The 6,535-nt window shown below is 35.5% G+C and overlaps 1 pseudogene; it reads left to right on the forward strand.

The window, feature by feature from the left end:
• The first annotated feature begins 5,468 nt into the window (after window positions 1-5,468).
• LOC132425600 (oxidoreductase HTATIP2 pseudogene) lies at window positions 5,469-6,208 on the forward strand (annotated as a pseudogene).
• Window positions 6,209-6,535: the final 327 nt, after the last annotated feature.

Here is a 6,535-nt window from a genome sequence, read left to right on the forward strand (position 1 = left end):
CCATAGTAGTGTAAAATGTCATAGAGTATATGTAAATGAATTGACATGGCTAAGTTCCAATAATATTTTATTTATCAGACTAACCTCTGATTTAGGTGCTATAAGCTATAAGTCCTAAACAAATATTAGCAAAACTCAGAGCCACACTTTTTAAATTCAAAATCAAACAATATAATTCATCATATTCATTAAAGGAGAAACAAAAACATTCTATCAATTAATTTATAACGTGTCAGAGAAATCTAGCACACTCATAATAAAAATGACTAGCATTCTAGCAACAGAATAAAAGAAATTCTCAGTTTGATAAAGTGCATCTACAAAAAACAAAACAAAATAAAACTATAACTAGCATCACAATATATGTTAAAGAACTGAAAACTTTCCCTTTAAGATTGCAAAAAAGACATATATGTCTGTTTATCATTTCCATTCAAACTGGAGGTCCTATCCAGTATATGTCAAGAGAAAGAAAAAAAAATAATACCAATTCAATAGGAAGAAACAGTTACCTATATTCACAGAGGACATAATCTTGTATGTAAAACATCCTAAGGAACAAAAAAGAAAACAATGCAACAAGAAAAAAAACCTACCAGTGCTAGTAAAAGAATTTAGCAAAGTGATAGAATAGTGGGTTAATTTGTGTGTGTGTATGTGTGTGTGTGTGTGTGTGAGACTGAACTGGAATTGCAGTTGCAATATCAGGCACAGCATTATTTTTTTAATAAGATATAGTTACATATAAATTTAATAATGTTTAGGAATTATACAAAGAAAAATACAAATTATAAATTAATAGCAAATAGGTACCTGGAAAATGCCCATACATTTGCCACCTAAGCATCCTATTTGCACATAACCAATAGAACAAAAGAAAAATTTGAAAGTAAAAAAAAGTTCTGAATGTTATTAAAGATACATTATATTATAAATTGTAGCATGTAGCTAAACAAAACCACATTCAGGGAAACCTAAAGAAACTTAAACAAACAGGGATTTATACCCAGTAATAGAATGGAGCACTCAATATTGTTTTGCTGCCAATTCATCCAGTTGATCTATAGATTTGATGCAATACTAATAAATATTTCAGCATGTTGTTTGTAGAAATTGTCCAACTAATTACAAAATGTATGTAAGAACCTCAAAGTACTTAGAATAGACAAAAGTTGAAAAAGAAAAACAATGCTGGAGGAGATACATTATCTGAAATAAAAATTTGCACACATCTACATTTACCAAGCTAGTTAGTATGGTATTAACATAAAGATAGACAACTAGATTAGTGGAACAGAATGGAGTCCAGAAGTTGGTTCACATTTACATGGTCAATTTGTTTTAAAACTTGGCACCAGAATGACTCAATAAAGACATTAAAGTCTTTTCAAAATATATGATGCTGGAACAGTTTGTTCTCTTGTTCTACAAGAAAGCAAGAAAATATCTTCTTAGCCTTAGGTAGGCAATTTCTTTTTTTTTTTTTTTTCATAGAGGATTGAAGAAACAAACTACAGACTGGGAGAAAATATCTACAGTTCATTTGACAAGGAATCTGTATCCAGAATATATAACTGCTACAATTCAATAATAAAAACACAACCAAATTAAAAATTAGTCAAAAGATACAAAAAATTTCACAAAATAAGATAAATGCCCAATAAGCATATGAACAAGTGACCATTATTAGTCATCAGAGAAATGCAAAATAAGACCTCAGTGAGATATTACTTCATATTTACTAGATTTCAAAAAGGCCATCAACCTTCAATGTTGGCATAGATGTAGACATTAGTGATGGGAGAATAAAATGATTAAAGTCATCTTGGAAATTAGCTTCTCAGTTTCTCTTAAAGTTAAACATAAAGTTTTTTTTTTTAACATGACCTAGCTATTCTATACTTAGTTATTTAAACAAGAGAATTGAAAACATATGTACACAAAAAGGTACACAAGGATGTCCATAACATAACAGGGATATTCATAGTTGCTCAAAACAGGAAACATCCAAATGTCCATCAACTGGAGAATGGCTAGGAAAAATGTTGTATATCCAGGTAGTGGAATAACTCTCAGCAAATTAAGACAACAAAGGAATAAACTACTAATATGTACAAAAATTGATAAACGTAAGAAACATTTTTCTATTGAGCTGATCAAAAGAAGCCCCACACTCTGTAGTTAGATTTGAAATTCTGTTATAGTCAAAGAAACTTTTGAGGAAACACAACAATGGTTGCTTCTTGACAGGTAGAGTGGGGAGAGGTGTGGAGTTTGGGAAGAAGCAGAAGGGCTTTTTCTCAAATAATGAAAATATTCTGTATTTTGATAGGAGTCTGAGTTATCATGTGAAAGAATTTTTTAAAGTGTGTTGAATTATACACTTAAATTTTGTTCACTTTACTGAATATAAAATATACCTTAGTAAAAAATCCCCACACCCTGATATATATGTTCAATGTCCAAGACAATTTAGAACATATCAGTGAAACATGTTGAAAAGCACTGACCAGATAATGAGTCTTTGAAGCATTTTAAGCATGGAATTTATATGCTCAGACTTTTCAATGATATGTTTGTATTTTTGATAGATCAATGAGACTGCGTAGAGAATGAAATAGAAATGAGCAATACTTGAGATAGAAAGTACACATAAAATTAAGAAAATTACCTTTCATTTTACCATGCCTTTCATTTTAAAAAATAAACAAAATGGGTGATTTCTCTGGTAAGAATTACAAACCTACAAATAATAGCTAGACAGATGTCTAATTGAGTCAACCTCAGAGAAGTATACAATGAAAATTTAATAACTCAGTAGTCAGTATATTCTTGTGAAAAGTCAAATATCAATGATCTAAAAGAATATGTAGTTATCCATTTTATACATATTAGTGTATATATGGCAATTCCAATCTCCCAATTCATCACACCACTAATAAGAATCTGATATATAAAAAAATAAATAAAATGAAATTCAAAAATTCAAAAATAAAAAAACTAAAAATTAAAAGAATATTTAGCATTTTTATGAAATAAAAAGATTCATATTTCTACATATTCCATCCCTCATCCTAAAGTCATATTTTGCAAACATTTTGGATACATCAACCATCTTTAATACATAAGCTTACAGTTCTCCTTGAGCCTTTGTCATTTTATAATTTTGACACCATGTGTGATAAGTAAATCAAAGAAAAAGGAAAACACATCATCTTTTATATCATTATACCATTAAATTATGATAGTTATCCACTTAATATATTTAATGATGTTTGATACTACTCTCCATACATAAAGATGAATTTAAAGGTTTTCTCTTTTTTGATACTTGCTTTTTAATGTACTTCGTAAAATCATTGAAACATTTGACTTGATTTTAAATAAAATTTTTCAGTGACATATTATTATAGTATTGATTTTGTGATTGGTTCTATATTAATTAAAATACCATAACCTCAGCTTGGCTTTTGCTGACAATTCTAATTAAAGATGTTCTTCACGCCCCCCTCACACCTCATCACACAACATGCATTTTCATGAATTACTTTGTTTCATTTTGTCCATGTTAATTATCCTTATCTGAAATATTTTTTGCTTACAAGTTATTTTCTATCTCCACTCACTATTATATAAATTTTACAATGGCAGAGATTTTTCTTGTATATGTGACATCCCCAGTGCCTACGATATTGCCAGTTCATATTAAGCACTCTATAAATATTTGACTGAGTGATGAAACAATGAATGAATAAACTTTCTAAAGGTATCTAAGGTAGTAGGCATGTATTGCATTTGTTCGATTACATTTCTTTTTTACTTTCATTTGTTAAACAGAAAAGAGAAAAAATTATGTTGTCAGTTCTTTTTCTTCTCGTTTTCCTGACTAATGTTGAGAAGTCTAGGGTGGAAAGGAATCAGAATTGTGGGATTGTAAAAATAATTGTTCAACTTGGTATTTTAAATGATCATAACTACACTCTGATTCGTGTCACAGTGGGAGTAATTCTAGTTTTAAGACATGGATTGGAAAAATGTCAAGCTTCATTTCTTGTAATTTTGCATGTAAGTAGATAAGGAGGTTTAAGAAAAGGTCATTGAGGGCTTCGCTGGTGGTGCAGTGGTTGAGAGTCCGCCTGCCGATGCAGGGGACACGGGTTCGTGCCCCGGTCCGGGAGGATCCCACATGCGGCGGAGTGGCTGGGCCTGTGAGCCATGGCCGCTGAGCCTGCGCGTCCGGAGCCTGTGCTCCGCAACGGGAGAGGCCACAACAGTGAGAGGCCCACGTACTGCCAAAGTCATTGAAATTACAACCATTTATTAAAGAAGTGATCTGTAGCCAAAGCCCCAAAGCTTTATATCTTGATGAGCAGAGTAAGAACAGCTAAATCTGATTCAAGTCAGCTTTAGGTAAATGATTATTAGATTCCATCAGCCAGTGATTCTGCCTTCTCATCGTGTGCAAGAAAAAACAAAACAACTAAACATCCCAGTGCCACACTCTACTTCTCTCAATATGGAATTAATTTTTGTACAAAAATCATATTAATCCAAAGTATTATAGAAAGACTCCAGATGAGCTTAATTACTCAAGAACCAGTTTGAATATGTTCCATCAAATAGTCTGAACAATCGTAGTTCAACCAAACAGCAAAATAAATTTCCAAAACCATAGGTAGGTACTGGATACTGCTTTAATTTCTGTTAATTAAAAATGCTTGATCTACTATGGCAGATCCTGGTGTAAGATCCTTAAAAGAAAATAATTAATTCATGCAAGTTTGAGATAACACCTAATCTGTAGAGCTTGTGACCTGATTTAATCAAGCTCTGGACATTATTGTTGACCTATCCAAAAAACGTTTTGTTTTTTTTTAATTGAAATATAGTGGGTGTACAGTCTTATGTTAGTTTCAGGTATACTACATAGTGGTTTTACATTTACATAGATTACAAAATGATCACCATGATAAATCTGGTGACCATCGGTCCCCTCACAAGGAACATGGTTAATATTATTATTATTAACCATATTCCGTGCTTTGTATTACATCCCCATGGTTTATTTATTTTATACCTGGAAGTCTGTACCTCTTAATCCCTGCTACCTATTTTGCACAACTCCTCTACCCTCCTCCAATCTGGCAAACACCTGTTTTTAGCTTTCACCTGTAAGTGAGGTCGTGCGATATTAGTGTTCGTCTCTCTGATTTATTTCACTTAGCATGATAGCCTCTAGATCCATCTGTGTTGTCAAAAATGCCAAGATTGACACAGTCAGGTAGGCGCGGACAGGGGAGGGGCCTCACAGAGGCCGGTGAGGGGAGGAAAGCCCTGGGCTGGAGGGATGGCCAAATGTCCCGGCCCGCAGCCCTGAGCACGGGCGGTGGCGGTGGCGGTGGCGGCGTCGGTGTCGAGCTGGTGGCCGTGGCGCGCTGCTTCTGCTGCATCCTGAGGACCCGGGGCCGGGGGCCGGCTCTAGCATGGCCGAGACAGAAGCGCTGCCGAGGCTTCGGAAGACTTCAGGATGCAGAATAAATCCGTCTTTATTTTGGGTGCCAGCGGGGAAACCGACAGAGTACTCTTGAAAGAAACCCTGGAGCAGAGCCTGTTTTCCAAAGTCACGCTGACTGGCCGGAGGAAGCTCACCTTCGACGAGGAAGTTTCTAAAAACGTGAATCAAGAAGTGGTGGACTCTGAGAAATTGGATGACTACGCTTCTGCCTTTCAAGGTCATGATGTTGTATTCTGTTGCCTGGGTACCACCAGACAAAAAGCTGGGGCAGAGGCATTTGTTCATGTTGATCGAGATTATGTCCTAAAGGCTGCAGAGCTGGCAAAAGCTGGAGGGTGCAAACATTTCAACTTGCTGTCCTCTAAGGGAGCTGACAAGTCAAGCAATTTTTTATATCTGCAAGTCAAGGGAGAAATGGAAGCTAGGGTTGAAGAGTTAAAATTTGATCGTTACTCCATATTTTGGCCCGGAGTTCTATTATGTGATAGGCAAGAATCTTGCCCAGGTGAATGGTTCGTTAGGAAGTTCTATGGCTCCTTACCAGAATCTTGATCCAGCGACCATTCTGTGCCAGTGATGACTGTGGTTAGAGCAATGCTGAACAACGCAGTGAGACCAAGTGACAAGAAGGAACTGCTGGATAACAAGGCCATCCACGAACTGGGGAAAGCTGATGGCTCTCTCAAGCCGTGACCACAATGGAGAAATGCTTTCCAGTGTCAGGCTCAACACCTATCACCTAACGGTAATTTCAGGGTCTAAAAAAAACATGTGCTTTAACTGTGGTTTCACTATTCTCAGTCGCCCAGATCCAATCAAAAAATGATGGTGCTCTGCATCAGCATTTTAGAGCCTGATTCTACATATGTAGAATCACCCTGGGGGCCTTTCGAAAATAGAGATCCAGCAGCTCCCTAGTGGTCTGGTGTCTCATGTTCGGCACAGAAATGAGAGATTCATAGGCCCTACCTCAGACTTTCTGAATCAGAACTTGGGGGGGTATGGGCACAGAAATCTGTT

Source organism: Delphinus delphis, chromosome 5, assembly GCF_949987515.2.
Source record: "Delphinus delphis chromosome 5, mDelDel1.2, whole genome shotgun sequence".
Classification (NCBI taxonomy): Eukaryota; Metazoa; Chordata; class Mammalia; order Artiodactyla; family Delphinidae; genus Delphinus; species Delphinus delphis.